Here is a 21,173-nt window from a genome sequence, read left to right as displayed (position 1 = left end):
ACGCTTCCCCAACCTCGAGTAATAATAATGCTTTAGCATTTGTATCGCGCTTTTTACTACTTAGGATGCTTCGCGGGCATACGGTAGTTCCAGCGACCGCCCCCCCAATACCCCCTTTGTACAGTATATTGATTCCCCAGCCCCGCTTTTATTTTATTTTTTTGCTTCCGCGTGGTTTGAGCTTCAGCGTTCAGGCGCAATCCTATGAATGCTGGTTGGGACTTAAAACTCCCCGGTGCATGTATAGGATCCCAGTATTAGGCTTACTTTAGCGCTCAAGAAAACACCTATTGGTTTTCATCCGCGGCTCACTAGGTTTGTGAATGTCAGACCTGAGATTTGGTTTTTGTCCTTAGTTGGGCTGATGTTTATATATCCTGACTCTTCCTTCCATCGGAACGTCGTAGAGGTTGGAATCTGTACACGTGTTGCGTTGCTCGCCCACGTCGCTCCTAGTGGGAACGCGAGACCACATTCACACGCACGGCGACGGTGACTATAACTAACCCCGTGAAGTGAGACGTTAGGGGGCGGCTGAGGAAGGCCCGGTTGTCCCTCTCCCGCAGTAGGGGGGCTTGTGACCCCTGTAGAGCCTGCCTAGATCAGAGATATTCGTGGGGGTGACATCCAGAATGCTAGGCTATCAGTTTTTCTTTTCTTTTACGTCGTTTTCTCTCCCCCCCCTTTTACTCGCTGGAATAAAAGGGAAAGCATGCAGGCAGCAGCGTTTGTATACAACTGCTCACCAATAAGTAATACAGTGGAAGAAGATTTAAAATACACCAGGCTTTTCTGCAAGGAATCTCTGTCCGCAGACCCACCGACCCAAAAAGCTCTGGTTACCAGCTTCATAAGACCAGATTGCCCATGGTGACCACCTGGCTGTGTCTGCCACCTCGGCCTCTGGATCCATGCAGTGGGGTTGTCGGAGGGAGGCTTTGCGGGCAGAAGTCCAGGATGATCAAGAGCCCCCGCCAAGAGCGTTGCCAGGACACATTTTGAAGAAACTCGCATTCGCCATCCAAAGACAGCGGTTGCGCCTAAGATCCTTAATTCCACCACAGCCTTAAAATGACCTAACTCGGGTCCGCAGAAAGAAGGCCCACTGCTCCTCGATCTGTTTGCACGCCTCTCTGCGTGTCCCTGTTACGTGTAAATGCATAGGATCCTCTTCGTTCCCGAAAACGGCTGCGCCGGTCAAACATCCCCTCTGCGTTGGTCTGTCTGCTCTGTGCCTCGGTATTGTGAAGCTACAAGGAAGAGACACCTTCGCGTCCTGCCTTTTGACCGTCAGGTCTGAAAACGGGGCCGGATTCTCTTTTGCACATTCGAGAAGCCTATTCGTTTAGGGCTAAATTGAATCCGGTTCTTCTCATCTTTCTGGATCTTGCAGAAAGTGCCCTTAAAGCCAGAGAAAAGGCAGGCCCAAGCGCCGTGGCGGTGCATCACGCACTGGTCACAGACAGTTAAGTAATTTAAGACCATATGGCATAGCTGCCAAGTTTTCCCTTTTCTCGCGAGGAAGCCTATTCAGCATAAGGGAATTTCCCTTAAAAAAAGGGAGAACTTGGCAGCTATGCCATATGGACTTAAAGGCATTAGGTGAGTATTGGGGCGGATCTTTCTCTTTTCGACGACTTCAAGATGTGGGACCCCTCCTGCTCAGTCTGAAAAACGGGGCTTTGGAGGACTTCTGGCCCGCCCCCCCATCTTTCTCTGAAAGCGCCACTGCGTAGGTAGGAGCCACCACTTAGGGGCAGATGGCCCTTCTCTCCCCAATAAAATATTTTGAGGGGGCCAGCTCCCTACAAGTTGATGGACATTGCCAGTCAAATGGTGTATGTGTCTTGTGATCAGCGCCCCCCCCCCATTTTTTTATTCAAGTTGGCACCATTACACCACTTTATGTGGATATAATATGCATATAGAGAGACAATCTCTATCTCCCCTCCCGTCGGCCGGTGCAACTAATTGTCCCACCCGATCTGAGGGCGCTGCCCGCGTGTCTGGTACTTTCCCCCCACTTTATTTTGGTCCTCGTGATGCCTTCAGAGAAGCTGCTGCAGTGAATGTCCTGCCAGCAAAAAAATGTCTCCACTTGGAACGGACTTCTTATTGACAAGGCAGCTGCGTGGGGACCGGAACGGGACTCTTTAGAAAGGCCTCTCTCTCTCTCTCTCTCTCTCTCTCTCTCTCTCTCTCTCTCTCTCTCTCTCTCTCTCTCTCTCTCTCTCTCTCTCTCTCTCTCTCTCTCTCTCTCTCTCTCCACACACACAAAATTATATGCCCCAACATACCCCAAAGTCTATAACAGATGCGCAAAATATTTTTCCCCTCCTTTTAGCAGAGAGAGGTTGGAAAGCTTCCCCCACCCCGGAAAAAAATGCCTCTCTCAAAGAGGTGTTTGCTAAATGGATGTTTACCGCGGCTAATGCTTTAAAAATAAGGACAGGAGGGATTTGTTTTTTTTTTAAACGGCTTCTTAAAAAAAAAAAAGGCCAAAGGTCTGACAGATTATACCTGCAGGACCGGCGGGCGAGGCGAAAGACAGATCTGAACCAAATTGGTGGAGATAACTCTCTCTCCGGCCTGACAGCTATTTGTCTGCTGCCACCAACCCCCTCAACCCGCTTCCCTCCCCTGGGATCCTTTTCAAACGTCTGAGAAGCAAACACGGGATTTATCATTCTGTAGCTCCGCACTGGACGAGATGAGGATTCTCTTTAAAGGACCGAATATAAATATATCAGCAGAGCCCACAAGCTATCTAGCTGCAGTCGGCTACGAACAGCGCTCTGGATTAAACCCCCCCCCTCCCTCTGTGTGTGTTGTGTGTTTGTGGATAACCCTCCAACACTTACACCCACATCCCCAAAACATTTGTATCCGGCTCTGCAGAGAATACTTGGCAGTTTAAAGTCAGCTTTTTGGTTTCTTTCCGGGCTGATTTTCGCCTAACTCGTTCAGGACGCAAGAGCGGTGTTCCTTGCGAGTAAACAATTTCAATGTCGTTTTGCGCTCAGTTAAGTCTCATTTCTATTGCAAATCATTCTGTTTCTGCTGCAATCGCCGACGAGCCACAAAAAGTTATATTTGTTTCCGAATGCGGAGATTAAATAATTCGCTTTTATAAACAAGGGAACGTAGAGACCAAGAGCTTTCCTGCGCCACAAGGGGCTCTCTAACCTGATGCTTGGAGTCCTGCACCCGAGAGCTAACTGCGGACGGTCATCATCACTTGCTATGTTTTATAAAAACCAGTCCCTTTCACTTCTCCAAATCAGACCGCAAAAAAGGCGGATATGAGAAGCGCATCGCCCTGACGTCCCTCCCGGTGGGTGGTTTGGAGAAAAACCTTTGCGGCGCTGTTGTTTTTCATTGAGCCTTTTCAGAGAAAAGAATTTGCTATAAATAATCATTTGAAACGTCGGGTCACCCGACTGTTGTTTTATTATTCCGCAGGCGCATTTTCCGCGGAGCCTGTTTACAAAAACAGCGTTTCTATGCGCTGCTAAGGAGAATGCGCGCGCGCGCCGACTAGACCCCCTCGCTGGCGTCCACGTGTACGACGCAAACGTCTGAAAGGAGCGAGCCTCCGCGTGGAAGTCCGCGCCTATTCGGCGTGGTCCCGCTCCCTGCTGCTCTCTTGTTCTCCTCAAAGGTAAGTCTAAACGCCTGAAGAGGAGGCAGAGAGGCAGGAAACCATCCACACCTCTGCACGTCTCCGCAGAAGTAGTAGCCTAAGCCCCGCCGAGTCAGGACCAGTGCTCCTATCACAGTGCATGATTAATGGGAAAGTCTGATTAAAAAAAACAACAAATAAAGGAGAGCCTCGGATTCTAAGCATGTTTACTTGGAAGTAAATCCGACTGGCAGGAATTGTTTTCTGCCACGAACATAGTGAGCAATTTCCCCCTGAAATGCAAGTGTCATTAAGATCACACCAGACAAGCTAGTTTAGGTGTAATAGGCTGGAGTGCTTATGAAATATACAAAGTTCCATATAAAATATAAATATTTTAAGCGACAGACACTACTTGGCAGCTGTTTGTGTGCGTGTTCAACACCTTAAGTTATTGCACAAAACAGCTTCTACTTGTGCTATATTAAGACAGTTTACATGCCCCAAAAATCTATTGATATTACCGCCCCATTTAAAGGCTTCTGCCTGACAGTTCAATCCTATACATGCTTAGCCACTGTGTGAACTGGGACATTTACTCTCAGGTAAGTGTGGCACAATAACCCCCTTCTAATCAGAAGTCGCATTGAGTTTATTTCCCTCAGGTAAGTACAGGTCAGGGCTGCATCCTTAGTCTCCTCGTCAGATGATGCTAAGCCCAATTTCAACCCAGTGTACCCAGTTTGTGAACAGAGGACTGTTCTATATAAACACACAAACAAACACACACACACATTTTACACGTCGACCCTACTAAGCACACGTAGGGAGGACAAACTCTGTTGAATTCAGGGGAGTTTTCTCCTAAATAAATAAACATCCACAGGATGGGGCGTAAATTTCTTAATGAATGGTCGCTAGATTTTTATTTTTATTTTTTTTAAAAACCCCAGGAACCTCCGTGGGGCGTAAGTGGCAGAATTTTGTGGACAATCCGAAGCCTGTTACCCTCGAAAATCGATTTGCAGCGTGAAATTGAACTGTCCACGGGTATAAGGCACGCATCTGTGGTTTGGGCGGAGTTGGGGGGTGGGGGTGGAAGAGGCTGGCGAGAAATTTGCCCACCTTTCGGGCCTGGTTTCTTCCAAATGCAGAACGTAAACAAGACCTTATTGGTGCGCGGCCTGAGGGAAAGAGCCCAGGGCAGGCTGGTTTCTGGGGAATGATCGGCGCTGCTTCTTAATTAATTAAAGCAGAAAAAAGGATTTGCAGAATGCGGCCAGTTATAAGTGCGGCCAGTAACCCAAAACTCCAGCGATTTCCGACCCTGGAGACGCGAAGGAAACCCAAAACCGAGCCCATTAGCAAATGAGTTTTCTGTCGTGGACGGCTCCGTTCCCATCCACTTGCCGCTCTGAAAAATAGATCACATTTCGTTATCTTTAGTGGGAATCTGCAACGTGATACCGGATCTCACCCTCTCTGAGCTGCTAAGCGCAGAGGAAAGAGAGCGAGAGAGAGACGTAGGGAGGGAGCGAGAGAAAAAAAGAAGGAAAGAAAGGAGGGGTGCGGTGGCTTGGCTTATTTCTAAACAATAAAGGACTTGTCTTCTCTCTCTCACAACCCCTTTAGCTCTCTCTTTTTCCTGCTTTCCTCCCTCTCTGCGCTTCCTCCTCCCCTGAAAAATCAAAACCACTGAAAGAGAAGAGGGGCGCTATTTTGGAGACGCGTCCACCGCGCCATTGCTGAAAAGCGTTTCGTGAAAAAAGGCGTCTGAAAGGAGCGAGAGGAAGAAAAACCCCGAAGGAGGCTCGAGGGACTGGTTGGCCATCGCTGCCCTCCAGACACCTGTGAAAACAAAGCGGGAGTCACCCTGCGAGCTCTGGAGGAGCCCAGGAAAGAGGGGAGCGTCGCCAGGAAGCCAAGAAGCCCGCGGTGGCTCCTCCAGATGTTTGTGGACCGCAGCGCCGTATCAGGCCCGGCTGGTCAGAGAGGACGGGGAGAAGTGGAGGCTAACAACATCTGAAGGTCCACAGGCTCCACGGCCTTGTAGTGAAAGATGCGCGTTTTCAGCTCTTCCCAAAACTCCCCGCCGTAACGCCATCCCCACGCATTCCGCGCGTCGCGTTTTGCAGTCAAACCACAAGGAAACAGCTCATGGGAGAGGATAGGTTTCTTCCAGAAAGCCAGGGCGTGTACAAGTAGGACTAGGACCTGGGAGAAATCAGGTTTCCTATCCCACTCTTCCATGCAGCTGAGCTTGTGCCAGCCTCTGCCTCTCAGCCTAACCTACCACACAGTGTTGTTGTGGGGATTAAATGAGGAGGGGAACGAACCACCCACGCCACCTTGAGCTCCTTGAAGAAAATGATGGGCTATAAAGATAATTAATAAATGCAATAAATCCCTGCATTGCAGGGGGTTGGACTAGATGACCCTTGGTGTCCCTCCCAACTCTAAGATGATAGGAAATATATGTGTGTGAGAGTGGATGAATGGTTGTGCCCCCCTGTATGTGTTTCAGCGGCGCAAAGGCAGGAAATGAGCGGCTGCTCTGGTTGCAGTCCTCCTGTTCAGACACGTGTTCAGGAACGAACGTCTGAACGAAGTGCGGGAGCCTTCAGGAGCACCGGCTGCCACGCACTCTGGGATACAGAAGGAAGGCTCCCTCGTCGCCACTTATACTAACCGGTAAGGCAGAACAAGCCAGATGTCAGCGCCTAGGGGTGCCAACTTGAATAAAATTTTGGGGCGGCGGGGGGAAAGTACTGCCCCGCTTGCCGGTTCTCCTTAGCTGTGACGTCTGAAGGCAGGTTAAGTTACTTGCCCGAGGACTCATCCCGAGTTCGTGGCAGAGGTGAGGGCTGAACTCGAGAGGCTTCCAAAATCTGTTACCACCACCACCGCTTCACTGAGGTGCTTTCCCCGGTAGCCAGTGGGAAGAAAAGCCCCTGAGGGTTTTCGCATAAATCCCAGGCAACAGCGAACATTTCGGGTTTTTAAAATGAAGCGGGAGCGGCCCCTACAGCAAAAGCCCAACCCCTGTTCCAAGGGGACTTCCTCTTGCCAGAACTCAGGACTGCAACCTTTTTAAACGGGATGTTTAAAAGTAGCCAGTCTCCCGGCTGGAAAGTCAGTATGGAACATCAAAGAATTGTTGGAAGGGACCCGAGGGTCATCTAGTCCAACCCTGCAACGCAGGAATTTCAACTGCCTTATATACTGAATCAGACAATACTGACCAAAGGGGACCAATCCACACTGATTGGCAGCGGCTCGTCAGGCTTCAGGCAGGAGATGCCGCCGGGGATCGAACTGGGCACCTACTGCCCTCCAAGTCCGATCCTAAGCAGGCTGACTTGGGAAGGGAGCCAGTCAGTCCTCAGACAGCCAGGTGGGAGGGGCTGGGGCTTAAATGCCCTGAAATACGAAGCCCTGTGGGTTTGCTTCGCCGGCTGGGGTAGACACCTCTCTCTCCCCACCGGCCCCCATCTCGCCCCATGGTGGCGCCTGGCATCCTGCAGAGGAGGTGCAAGCCGCGTTCGATTAGGGGTTAGACTAGATGACCCTCTGCACCCCTTCCAGCTCTACAATTCTGTGATTCTATAAGATTCTGTGCCTTCGGAAAGCAGCAATGAACCAGCTTCCCTGATGAAAGGGGGACTTAATTTTGGTGTCACTACCCATCTCTCTCTCTCTCTCTCTCTCTCTCTCTCTCACACACACACACACACACACCCCTGAGAAACATGCAAGGCTGCCATTGAAGAGGGTTCCCACGAACTCTCAAAGAAGCAGCGGGCCCCACGATTAAGGTCATGTTGCATACAGAAGTCCGCTCCTGTCTATAGCCATTAAAACGTGTTGTCCCCCTACATGGGTTATAAGTGATCGTGTGATTTCCCTTCCAATCTCTTTTACATCCCTAAACCTAAAAACGTTTCCTTTTGGAATCGCTCCCCTCCCACTGAAATCTTGTTTTACTTCCGTGCACAGGAACCAGGGCACGATCCAGCCATATCGCTCTCGCTCTCTCTCGGAAGTGTATATATTAGGGGGGGGCTTCATTTTCCCTGCAAAATGTCGATATATTCTCATTGATTTCCAGGGGGGCGAGGTCTACACGCGCGCACATTCCAGTCTGTAAAATTAAGTCGCGCTTACCAGGGAAAAGTTCAGCCCCATTGAACACAGTGGGGGGGGGGTGTTATTCCTCACAGTCAAATAAATATGCTCGCTCCCCCGCCAGTTTCAAGGAATGTGCTTAAACAGGGCTGGATCCGCGCGTCCTCTGCCTGCCGGAACCGGAGTGAAAACAGGAGCCAGTCCAGATCAAAGGGAGGCTGGAGACGAGCTCCAGAAAACGGGGACGCGGAGACTTGTAGCCCAGGTAATAGTGCACGTGCCTTCCCCACCCGTTGCTTCCCCCCCCCCCGGCCGCGATTTCCGTCCTCCGCCCACCTTATTCCTCCTCTCTCTTTCTTTCAGAGGTTTAAATCGTCGTGAAAATCAGCCAAGGGCAGCACCAGCGCTCCCGCCTCCTCCTCCTCCTGCGCCACTAATGTACATCCTGGATGCTGAAGTCTGTCTAAGCTAAAAAGAATTTCCTTTTTGGAGGAGAAAAAGCCTCCAGCTCCTTCTGTTCAGAGGAAAGTGCCAGTGATGGTAATGCGGGGTGACACTAAATAAACAGTTAAGTTCGCTTTGGAAAGATGGAGTTCATTATCCAGTGAGCTGCAGTTAAAGCCAGACCAGGCGGGGCCGGTTTGTTTTGGCGCAAAGCGCACAGCAGACTTTCCTCTCTCTCTCTCTCTCTCTCCTCCGATTCCCCCCTCCTGCTCCGCTTCTAAAACATACCACTTCTTCTCCTTCAAACTTTCGTAATTAGGTCATTGGAGGAGGAAGGGGAATTAAAACGGCCGTATTGTAACATAAATGTACAGTTTCAAATAGGTAGATACACAAAATCACCAAATTTTGTGTGACTCCGTTTTTTTTAAAAAGAACTCTGCTTCGAATTAATCCACCATTCCGTTCCGACTTGCCCACGAAGAAGCGGAGATGTTATTCCAGGCGGCGAGTCGCAAAGAGCGTGTGGATCGCGCCTCTGGTCCCGCGCGGCATCCAAGGCATCTTTGGAAGTAAATCCCCCCCACACACACACTGGGAGTGATTTCCCCCACCAAGTGGGGCTTACTTCCGAGTAGACACGCACAGGGCAGGTTGCTCGGTTTCAGTGCTCAATTAGCTTGCGGTGGGAGAAGGAGCCCCATCGAGTTACCGGTAGGTGGGTTTTTCGGAGAAAAACTCATTTGAACTGGAGGGAATACCCAGCCCGATCTCCTCCTATACGTGCTTACTCAAAAGTAAACCCAATTTTAAGAGCCCGTGGAGCGCGCTCTTCCTAGGAAAGCCTGCCAAGGAGTGCAGGGGTTGTAAACATGCGCTTGCTGCTGCAATCCACGCTTATCTGGAGGCAAAGCTCCATTGAACTCAATGGGATTTCTAAATGGAAACACTCGGGACTGCGTTGCAAATTTAAAGGAGACTCTAAATTTTGCCTGGATCGTATCCTACTTCTTCTTTTTTTAAAAAAAGCGACTTCACTCTCGCATCCCGTATGCCAAATTCGTTTACCTGGAAGTAAATTGCCATTGAAAGTAATAGGGTTCGCCTCCAAGTCCGTGCGTTTCCGAATCGGGGCCCCTCTCCGACTTCGCAGCAAGAAAGAAGCCGAAAACTTGTCACCTGAGACAGCAATCCTGTATTTATTGCCTGGAAGTAAGTCCCAGTGAGTTCAACAGGGCTTGCTTCTGAGTAGGCAGGTATAGGATTGCACTGCGTCTCGGCTAAGTTTCCACGCAGTTCAGAGCCTCACCCCACCAGTAGGAAATCTCAACAGAGGCTTAATTAAAATAGCAATCCCCTTTGTGTTTTTTTAAAAGCCTACCTAAAGTCTTCATTCCAACCCCCCAACCCCTTTAATTTATATTTTCTCCACTATAATTTTCCCATAGAACTCTGAAAAGAATTCCAAACCCGGCGGCAACCCCCTTGGCATAGTAAGTGGGTTGTACGGATCTTTTCTACTTTCCTCAAGCACAATTTGCACAACAAGAAAAGAAGAGAGCCGCTCTCGGTAACATAAACCTCTCGGCTTGGAAAAGGAAGAGGGAGAATAAGGAGGAATAAGCTAGAGGCGGAGAGCGGGAGACGCGAAAGAACAATCGCCGGGTGCCCCTCTTTCCGGGTCATTACGGTACTGCTGGTCTCCAATCAATCCTAATGCGATGGCAATTGGAGTCCCCGATGAACGCATCTCAGGTTTCGTGTAATGGCTCTACCACATTTTCCTGGACCTCCTTCTTTAACCTGAGATGCCAGGGGGACGAGTCTCTTTTCAGCTGCTGATTGCTTCAAGATGTGGGGACTTGGGGGTTGGGGGAGGGGAGCGACAAAGTCTTGGGATAGCCAGAAACTGTTTGTTGTTAGTCTAAGCTGTTTATTTAATCAACAGAACAAAGCAGATTTTCTCCCTTCTTCCATTTCTTCCTGCAACGCTCCCTCTCCATCTGTTCGGTATTCGGAATTCTGCCTCCCACTTGAGCTAAGTTTCCAGTTTTATAATATTGGGCTGCTGTCTCTGTTTACTAACAAACAGATCACTTGGAAAGGACTAAGGATTTATTCTAGCCAGAACCAACAAAGGCTGATTATGATTATGATGTTTACAAATCACTTAAGGTCAAAACAGACTTCTAAATGGTTTGCGAAATAATGTTATATATATATATATAAACCAGTTCATACAAACCTTAGAATAGAATCTGCAATAGAATAATCCCATTATTTGACCCCAGAAAATTGTGAAGGTCTTTTATTAGGACTGAGCATGTGCAGAGTGCCTATGCCAGTGGTGGCCCAAGAGGTTTCTGCACTCGAAACCACGCGTCACAATGATTTCTTAATATTTCTTATTTATTTGTTAGACGTATATCCACCCCCGTCCTTGGATCAAGTTACTACAGAAGTTTTTATTTATTTTTGTTCTCTTACATATATAGAATCATAGAGTTGGAAGAGACCACAAGGGCCATCCACTCCCAACCCCCTGCCAAGCATATAAAAAGGAGTGTTCAGATCCCACACTTTCATTGTAAAAACCATGCATTGGGGACTCACATCAGATATTTTTTAAAAAATGATAAGGAATCATACCTATTATGATGTCGATTCAGTATCTGTGGGGTTTCATAGCATGCCAAACTGTACCATACACAGTTAGCCCCATGCAAGGCAAGTAATAAATACATAAAAATCAAAAGAGTTTCAGCAATAAGTACTAGTGTTACTATTATGTCTTTTACTTTGGTCTTCTTTAAACATTTATTTGTCAAAATGATTTACAGTACTTCCCACTTTGAGAAAACATTCCCTCCCCAAAGTGATAAACACATGACAATAATGAAACGGATAAGAAGTGGATTAAAACAGATCAATTAATTTTTTTTTATACTTGCATGTACTTCTGCAGAATGCCAGAATAATACCGGTACCTGCAAAATAATTAATTATCAATGCAAATGTGGGCAGAGAGGCAAGTATGTTTATTGAGGGAGAAGAATGTTTATTTAAATGTGACATGTGGTGAAGAACTTCATTTGTTCCAGTTTCCTTTCTCTTTTTGTTTTATCATTATTTTTTCTTGAATCTATGCTTATCGTAAATATTTTTGTAAAAATAGGGTGGTTTTCTTTGGGGGGGGGGGAATAACAGCGAGTCAAAAGCAAATCGAATATTGATCTCTAGAGAGGGCAGAGGAGAGGGAGACAGACAGCAGCAACATTGAATGCAAGAAGAGAGCAATAGAATCATAGAATCATAGAATCATAGAGTTGGAAGAGACCACAAGGGCCATCCAGTCCAACCCCCTGCCAAGCAGGAAACACCATCAAAGCATTCCTGACAGATGGCTGTCAAGCCTCTGCTTAAAGACCGCCAAAGAAGGAGACTCCACCACACTCCTTGGCAGCAAATTCCACTGCCGAACAGCTCTTACTGTCAGGAAGTTCTTCCTAATGTTTAGGTGGAATTTTCTTTCTTGTAGTTTGAATCCGTTGCTCCGTGTCCGCTTCTCTGGAGCAGCAGAAAACAACCTTTCTCCCTCCTCTATATGACATCCTTTTATATATTTGAACATGGTTATCATATCACCCCTTAACCTTCTCTTCTCCAGGCTAAACATACCCAGCTCCCTAAGCAACAATTAAAAACAACAATTTGTAGAATGGCGGACGGGACTGAAAAGGACAGCTCTTTTCAAAGCAGGAGGAGAGAGAGGCTTCCAACTGGAGGGAATTATACAAGTGTGGTGCCAACACTGAAAAGGTCCTGTCTGATACCGTAGAGCTCAGTGGTACAGCATTTGCTTTGAATGCAGGTTCCAGGTTCAAACCCCAACATCCTCAGGTACAGCTAGCAAACACTCCTTTTTTAAAAATTCTAGGAAGCCAATTGCCCATCAGTGTAGCAGCTGGTCTTGAGCTGGGTGGACCGATGCCTACTAAATCAATGCCTACTGATTTAAAGAGATGCACTGAAATAAAATTAAAAAAAAACCCTGCAGGCATAAAAAGAGTAGCCCTTGCAGAAAAAGGTTCCCCTAGCAATGGCTTCAAATTACTTTCATGGTAGGAAGCACAAAAGGGGGTGCTCATCAAATGACACCAGACTGGGAGGGGCAGCTAATACCGCAGAAGTTATAATCAAGAGGACCTTAACAGACTGGAGAACTGGGCCCAGACTAACAAAATGAATTTCAATGGGGACAATTGTAAGGTTCTGCACTTCGGCAGGAAGAACCAGATGCATAAATAGAAGATGGGGAACACCTTGCTTACTAGTGGGGTGGTGGTGGGGTTATTTAGTTTGTTTTTGTTTTAATTTTGATTATGTATTTTGTGTTTTTATATTGTGATTTTGTCCTGTGAACCGCCCTGAGACCTGCGGGTATAGGGTGGAATAATAATAATAATAATAATAATAATAATAATAATAATAATATAAGTAAAGGATCTAGGGGTCTTGGTAGACCACAAGCTTAACACGAGTCAACAGTGTGATGCAGCAGCAAAAAAAAGGCAAATGCTATTCTAGGCTGCTATAAAGCTATGGTTTTCCCAGTAGTGATGTATGGAAGTGAGAGCTGGACCATAAAGAAGGCTGATCGCCGAAGAATTGATGCTTTTGAATTATGGTGCTGGAGGAGACTCTTGAGAGTCCCATGGACTGCAAGAAGATCAAACTTATCCATTCTGGTTTTTTAAAAAATATATTTTTATTAATTTTCCAATTAAAACCAATTATATCACATTCATTATTTCAAATTATACACATATATATCAATCAAACCGAATGTTATGCCAAATCATCTAGAAAATTTTTTTTGGGTTCCCATGCTTCAAGAAATTGGGGATTCCTCGCAACCGTCCACTGCCGTCTTTTTTCTAAAGTTCAAATCGTCTCTCCGAGTTCATAATAATCCAGATCTTTCCCTTACAGTCACATAGATGTTTTCCTCTTTCAACCGATTATTTCCCAGCTGCTGAGATAAATGTCAAACAAAATTTCACAAATGTTCTTTCTCCTGTGTGAGTTAATCAGTCCAGCCTCCCCATAAATCTTCTTGGTCTGGAGCGTCCCTATTGCGTCAACTCTCAACACGAAGCAGCGCCATCTTAAAAAAACTCAAATCACTTTCGTTTTCTCTCATAGATTAACGATCTTTATAAAATTTACAGCTTTTCCAGGCAGAAGAACCAGACCTCACACCATGCATAGACTCTTGGTAAATTAATGGATCTCCTTGCCCTATAGCTGAACTTAGCTTCAGGTCGCTGCTCCAATTCAAAGTGCGTCACAACTCATAAATCCTCCGAACGCGTCCAGGCACTCCTCCCATCCAACTAGAGGGGGGCTTTTCTCGTCAGCAACTCCTCATCTTCAAAAAATATACTCAATAACAACAGTTTATAAAGTTCAACTCACACAGTCTTTTGCTTCTCTTTCACTCCAAACAAGCCAGGACATCACGTCTGGGAAGGTACGAAGTAACTCATATGAAAAAAAATTAAAAAGAAAGACTCGCTTCCCTTATCGCTCCGTCCCCATCAATCCTTCTTCCAGATGAAATACAGCCTTTAACTCCTCACCCTCAGCAGCATAGATTTCTCGGCAGTAAACAGCGCTTCTGCCCCTCCTTCTGAAGTATGTCCATAGATTTAAGCCTAATTATCTTCTTTAATCATGGAAATCCCCGCCATGCAGATTAGCGTCCGGGAGTCCTGGCCCTCGTAAGTGCTTCAGCCCAAGCTCCCCCCACTCCATAAACAGTCGGAGTGGGTCTGGGGGCATCGCGGGCCAGCGGCCCCTCTCCGTAACCCCCGGAGAGGGTAGGGGGTTGCCATTTACTCCTCTAGCAACCGCCAAATTCCTTACGAAGGTCAGAGGGATGGAAAACAGGTCCGCCATTCCTGCAGGCGGAAACCGGAACCCAAACTTATCCATTCTGAAGGAAATCAGCCCTAAGTGCTCACTGGAAGGACAGATCGTGAAGCTGAGGCTCCAATACTTTGGCCACCTCATGAGAAGAGAAGAATCCTTGGAAAAAAACCTGATGTTGGGAAAGATGGAGGGCACTAGGAGAAGGGGACGACAGAGGACGAGATGGTTGGACAGTGTTCTTGAAGCTACCAACATGAGTTTGACCAAACTGTGGGAGGCAGTGCAAGACAGGAGTGCCTGGCGTGCTATGGTCCATGGGGTCATGAAGAGTCGGACACGACTAAACGACTAAACAACATTCTAGGCTGCATCAAGAAAAGCATAGTGTCCAGATCAAGGGAAGTAATAGTACCACTATATTCTGCCTTGGTCAGACCACACCTGGAATACTGTGTCCAGTTCTGGGCACCACAATTTAAGGATGTTGACAAGCTAGAACGTGTGAAGAGGAGGGCAACCAAGATGATCAAGGGTCTGGAAACCAAGCCTTATGAGGAGCGCTGGAGAGAGCTGGGTATGTTTAGCTTTGAAAAGAGGCGACTGAGAAGAGATATGATAGCCATCTTCAAATATCTGAAGGGCTGTCACATGGAAGATGGAGCAAGCTTGCTTTCTCCTGCTCCAGAGGGTGGGACCTGAACCTATGTAGTCAAGTTACAAGAAAGGAGATTCTGACTGAACATTAGGACGATCTTCCTGATGGTCAGAGCTGTTCACCAGTGGAACGGATTCCTACAGGAGGTTGTGGACTTTCCCTCATTGGAGGTTGGATGGCCAGCTGTCAGGGACTATTTAGCTGAGATTCCTGCATTGCAGGGGGTTGAGCTAGATGGCCCTTGGGGGTCCCTTCTAACTCTAAAATTCTATGCAATCTATGCTAGGGAGAGGTGCATGTGCTTGCAGGTTTCTTTGTTTCAGGTGCCAAGACAACTGGGCCACGGTTGAGAACTATGCCCACTTGACACTCCACTTTACTAGCAAAACATTAACTATTTAATACACACACACACACACACACACACACACACACACACACTATATACAAATACATGCACATTTAATTAAGAACATAAAATAGAGGCAGTAGATCTCTGTATGGTTTGAAGTATTGTTTAATTCCTTGACTCTGGCACTAGGAGACAGCATGGAGCACAAGTCTGTGGGCTAAAGAAATTATGGTCAATTTCAATATTCTCACAAGGGTCACACCTTGATTAAAATTCGGTAGGGTTATTGCACATAATCTTTTTTCTACTGGTTAGACCCATTAGTCCTGGCCCAGGGCACATAATGCCTGGCAGGGGGTTGGACTGGATGGCCCTTGTGGTCTCTTCCAACTCTATGATTCTATGATTCTATGAGTCTGGGTTCAAATTCATTCCGGCTTTTAGGCCATGGATGGGAAACCTGGGCCCTTCAGATGTCGTTGGCCAACAGTCTGGGATGCTGAGGATTAGCATCATGGAATCATAGCATCGTAGAGTTGGAAGGGACCCCCGGGGTCATCTAGTCCAAGCCCCTGCAAAGCAGGAAATTCAGCTAAAGCATTTGTGACAGATGGTCGTCCATCCTCTGCTCAAAAACCTCCGATAAAGGAGAGTTAACAACATCTGGAGGAGCACAAGTCCCCCCATCCCCGACCTAGTCAATATGTCCATGGGGTTATCCCAGTTTATTCTTCCAACAATCCTGGGATGGTGCTGGGTTAGCATAGCTGAACCCTAGGACTGACTCTCTAAAGGAGGCAGTGATGGCCGTCAACCTTGAGGGCTTTAAAAGAGGATGGGGCAAATACACAGAGGAGGAGAAGGCTCTCCATAGCTACTCACCACGATGGCTGTGCTCTGCCTCCACAGTCAGAGGCAGGAACACTTCCGAATACCAGTTGCTGGAAACCATAGAATCAGAGTTGGAAGAGACCATGAGGGCCATCCAGTCCAACCCCCTGCCAAGCAGGAAACACCACCAAAGCATTCTTGACATATGGCTATCAAGCCTCTGCTTAAAGACCTCCAAAGAAGGAGACTCCACCACACTTCTTGGCAGCAAATTCCACTGTCAAACAGCTCTTACTGTCAGGAAGTTCTTCCTAATGTTTAGGTGGAATATTCTTTCTTGTAGTTTGAATCCATTGCTCCGTGTCCGCTTCTCTGGAGCAGCAGAAAACAACCTTTCACCCTCCTCTATATGACATCCTTTTATATATTTGAACATGGCTATCATATCAACCTTCTCTTCTCCAGGCTAAACATACCCAGCTCCCTAAGCCGTTCCTCATAAGGCTTTTTCAGCTGCTGCATCACACTGCTGACTCATGTCAAGTTTGTGGTCTACCAAGACTCCTAGATCCTTTTCACATGTACTGCTCTCAAGCCAGGTGTCTCCCATCCTGTATTTGTGCCTTTCATATTTTTTTTTGCCCAAGTGTAGTACTTTACATTTCTCCTTGTTAAAATTCATCTTGTTTGCTTTAGCCCAGTTGTCTAATCTGTTAAGGTCATTCTGAAGTGTGATCCTGTCCTCTGGGGTATTAGCCACCCCTCCCAATTTGGTGTCATCTGCAAACTTGCTCAGGATGCCCTCAAGCCCATCATCCAAGTCATTGATAAAGATGTTGAATAAACGCAGGCAGGCAGAGTGTTGTAGGACCAAGAGACGGTTTTAGGGTAGCACGACCCGTCCGGCTGCACTGGGCACCAGCACTACAGGGGTCGCTGCAACAATGGTGTCAAAAGGAGCACGAGAGTCCTGCCCCTCCACCCTCAAATTTTAGCATCGCACCAGGGGCTTCTGAAATTTGTGGGGCCAAAGTCTACCGCAGGTAGGAATCAGGTCTTGCTTGAGGTTTCCCCCCAACAGGAACCTGGGTAGGCTGCTGTAAGAACAAGATGGTGGACCAAGCTATTTTTTTTTGTTTTATTTATGAAATTTACACACTTGCCCTTCATCCCACGATCCCAGGGCTGTTTGCAACATAAAAACACAGAATAAAAGCAACAAGTAATCTAACAACACACACCCATAATTGTATGGCCTTTGGGTCTCACTTTTTTTGGAAAAACAACTTTTGTTTGCGTTGCAAGTCTCACGGGCTAATTTATCAAAAGCATGGTCCCTGATACAGCAGAATCTCCGTATGTTTGTATGCTCTTCTTAAGTGCAGTCAGTACCCAGCTATGTGGACCAATGGTGTGACTCTGTATAAAGCAGCTTCCTAGCTCAGTGGCAGAGCATTTGCCTTGCGAACAGAAGCTCGTGGGTTCAATCCCTGGCGTCTCCTATTAGGGCTGGGAGAGACTCCCTGCTGCAACTCCGGAGTAGACAATATTGCGTTATACGCAGTATAAGCCGCTTCCTATGGCCCTAACCCAGGGCCCATTCCAAGCACAAACTCTGCGCGTGTTTGCACCCCAAATTGCCAAGGGCTCTCTTTCCCAGCCCGGTCCAGCGGAGATCAATCCAGCAGGCGCTCGTGGCCCAATTTGTCTGCAGCCTTTGCTAAAACCTAATTCGAAATGCATTATCTTATTTTGCAAAGTGGGGGTTGGGGAGTGGGGGGGGGAGCCCTCATGAAAGTCTCTCTTATCCGTGTGTCGGGTTACTGCAAATTCCATTATGCTGAGAAATTGGAGGGGTGGCGGGTGGAGAGCAACAAAAACAAATGCCCCGTGAAAATGCGGATAGCTCTGCTAATAATATTGCACACTAAAAGGAACCGATCTGTCTGCTGCGGGCCGCCTTGACGCCTTTGATCTCCTGTCTGCCCAAAGCGGCGCGAGACAGTCGCCCCCATTTTTCCTGTTTGTGATAGGGAGGTGGAGGGGGGGGTGAAGGTAGAGGAGGAAGGTGTGTTTTCATGCCTTGAAAAACTGCGTCGGGTGGTGGGGGGGGTTGAGTCCTGGTGCATCTCTGTACGGAAATAGATCTATGGTGCTCTGCTCATAGAAGCGGCGGGGGAAAGCCAGGAAATAAAGTGTTTTTATGCTGCAAGGCAGCACCAGGAGAGGAAAGTGAGGGTCCTGTTAAAGCATTAATTCCAGAGCTTAACATTTGTACCTTATGGACCAGGCGTCCCCAAACTTCGGCCCTCCAGATGTTTTGGACTACAATTCCCATCGTCCCTGACCACTGGTCCTCTTAGCTAGGAATCATGGGAGTTGTAGGCCAAAACATCTGGAGGGCCGCAGTTTGGGGATGCCTGTTATAGACACATGGAAAGAAGTCCTCTTGAATCACCTGCAAGTTCTTCTTTCATAAGCATACCCTCCAACATTTATCCAATGAAAATACTGATGCCATCCTGTTCCATCATCATCATCATCATTTTATTATTTATACTCCGCCCATCTGACTGCATTGCCCCAGCCACCCATCTTGCTTTACTGGCCAAGGGAGCTGGCGTACAGCTTCTGGATCATGTGGCCAGCATGACTAAGCTGCTTCTGGCGAACCAGAGCAGCACATGGAAACGCCGTTTGCCTTCCCGCTGGAGCGGTACCTATTTATCTATTTGCACTTTGATGTGTTTTCGAACTGCTAGGTGGGCAGGAGCTGGGACCGAGCAACGGGAGCTCACCCCGTCGCGGGGATTCGAACCGCCGGCCTTCTGATCGGCAAGCCCTAGGCTCTAAACATAATAGAACATTAAACATCTTAAAACCTCCCTGTATGGGGTTGGCGCCAGATGTCTTCTAAAGGTTGCATAGTTACTCATCTCACTGGCTCCAGGATCGCACAATTCCATACCCTCCAACATTTCTCCAAAGAAAAGCGGGACATTCCGGGATCAAATCGGAAAGCCGGGACGGCTTCTGTAAATCCAGGGCCGTCCCTCGAAAATAGGGATACTTGCAGGGTCTGCAGAAGCACCTATCCTGTAGGGTCCTCCAGTCTGTTGCGTTATTGAGGGGCGTGTGTTTGTTCCGCCGCATGCTCTTGACACAATAAGAGGGCGTTTGTGCTGGGTTTCTTCGGCTTTAGGCAAGGCTGACCCACCCATGAGGCAAGGTCAGTTGACCACCTCAGGCTACAGAATCCACAGAGACAGCAGATCCAGCCCTCAAGGAATGTGTCGCCCCCTGGTGGCAGCAACAGCTGTGGCATGCTCCTTGGGGGTCAGATCAGCCGCCTCCTTGGTAGCCCCCTCAATGCCACCTCTACAGTGGCCTCTTGGCGAATAAGAGGCACTGAGGGTCTTCTCCCACCCTTGTTCCCCATGTCGATCTTCACTTGCCCCTTCTTCCCTGACGGTGGGTGGGGACGCCATTTTGTGGTTCGCCTCAGGTGGCCCAATGTCTTGGGCCGGCCCTGGCATTAGACCACATTCATACCATACAGTTAAAACCACAGGAGCCAACTCCTAGGGGCCATGGGGGCTTCAACCCTCACAATAAAATATTTGAGGGGGCTGGGCCCCTGCAATGTCGATGGGCATTGCCATTCAAATGGTGTTTGTGCACTGTGTCATGTGATCAATGATGTGAAGCGGGGTTTACCCGGGCCTCTACAATATTTCATTCAAGTTGGCACCCCGGTTAAAACACTATGATCTCACTTTAGAGAGCCAAAGAAATCTGGGAGCTGTCACATGTTAAGGGCGCTGAAAGTTGTTTAGGGAACCCCCCATTCCTTCCTGTTCACTAGTTTCCTGTTTCCTAGTTTTTGCCCAACAATGGAATGATTTAATACACCAATACAGCCGTACCTTGGTTCTAGAAAGGAATTGATTCCGGAAGTCCGTTTGACTTCCGAAAACCAAGGCATGGCTTCTGATTGGCTGCAGGAGCTTCCTGCATTCAATCGGAAGCCACGGAAGCCGCGTTGGACATTTGGGTTCCAAAGAACGTTTGCAAACCGGAACACTCACTTCCGGGTTTGTGGCGTTTGGGAGCCAAAACACTCGAGTCGCAAGGCGTTCGAGAACCAAGGTACGTGTGTAGAGGCTTGGGTTTATAACATTTGGAGCCTTGCTCTGTCAGAACACCTCACATACCATTGGCAACTAACCAAAGGTATCTCCAAAAGAGATTCCTTTGACACGATCTGGTCTCCCTTTTTCTCTTTTATTGAAGAAGAACAGGCTATTTCAATGCCACCATCATCAGAGATACTGTATGTCTGTGGAGGGGATATACTGATTGAAAATGTATTGTATTGTAACTATTGAATAAATGCTTTTTTTCAAAATATAGAAGAGCTACTTTTTCCAGAGTTTTCCCGAGAAGAGCGATGGATTCTTAAATCACTCTGAGAATTGTAGCTATGGGCAATGTGAGCTCCTCTTTGTGAGGTTTTTGTGGGTCCTCTAAGCGCGAGTTTGGACCCTGAGAGAGAACCAGGCTGGATGGGTGAAGTCCTGGGTGAGAGCCAAGAAGCTAAGAGAGGAGGGGTGTTGAAAGGAAAATGAATCAATACTGATTTATAATGATTAGTAACTTAGAATTAATGTGCATTTTTGTAATATTTGTTGTTGTTTAAGTGGTTTGTTGTTGCTTTGGTTTTCTGTACACTGCTTAGAGATTTGTTTTACCTATTAAGCCATATAGAAACAGTGCAAATAAATTGTGTGTTGTCTGTATTCTGTTAATGTTCTAATGTATTTATGTTTAGACCTGGATAGCTTAGTAGGTGATAGTGTGGTGCTGATAATGCCAAGGTTGCAGGTTCAAATCCCCAGGACAGCTCCATATCCCTGCATTTTAGGGGGTTGGACTGGATGATCCTCAGGGTCCCTTCCAACTCTACAATTCTCTGTTTTTAAATGTACAGTATTGTAAGTCACTTGGAGATCTTTAGGTAACAGGCATCTTACCTGAACAGGTCTAATTAATAGTAATTATGATCATTGCCATGATAATATAACATGCTCTGAATACTTGAAATGTGCAATATAAATGCTATTCTTGTTGTTTTTATTTCAGCCTGAACCAATGACTGACTTAGATGAACTTGAAATCCCATTCAAGATCTAGGGTTACAGCCAAATGCT

The 21,173-nt window shown here is 47.2% G+C and overlaps 1 long non-coding RNA gene across 2 annotated transcripts; it reads left to right on the top strand.

Moving 5' to 3' along the window:
- The first annotated feature begins 2,773 nt into the window (after positions 1-2,773).
- LOC118079730 (uncharacterized) lies at positions 2,774-11,290 on the top strand. 2 transcript variants are annotated; one of them, XR_015951046.1, is made up of 7 exons: positions 2,774-3,334; positions 3,463-3,661; positions 5,255-5,650; positions 6,147-6,313; positions 7,872-8,012; positions 8,111-8,314; positions 9,640-11,290. It is a non-coding gene; the product is annotated as an uncharacterized LOC118079730 (long non-coding RNA). The 2 variants fall into 2 exon arrangements; XR_015951044.1 differs by having other exon boundaries at positions 7,895-8,012; positions 9,640-10,956.
- Positions 11,291-21,173: the final 9,883 nt, after the last annotated feature.

The sequence above is a fragment of the Zootoca vivipara genome, chromosome 1 (assembly GCF_965207765.1).
Source record: "Zootoca vivipara chromosome 1, rZooViv2.hap1.1, whole genome shotgun sequence".
Classification (NCBI taxonomy): domain Eukaryota; kingdom Metazoa; phylum Chordata; class Lepidosauria; order Squamata; family Lacertidae; genus Zootoca; species Zootoca vivipara.
Note: the sequence above shows the minus strand (reverse complement) of the source record. Positions and strands in the feature narration are given on the sequence as shown.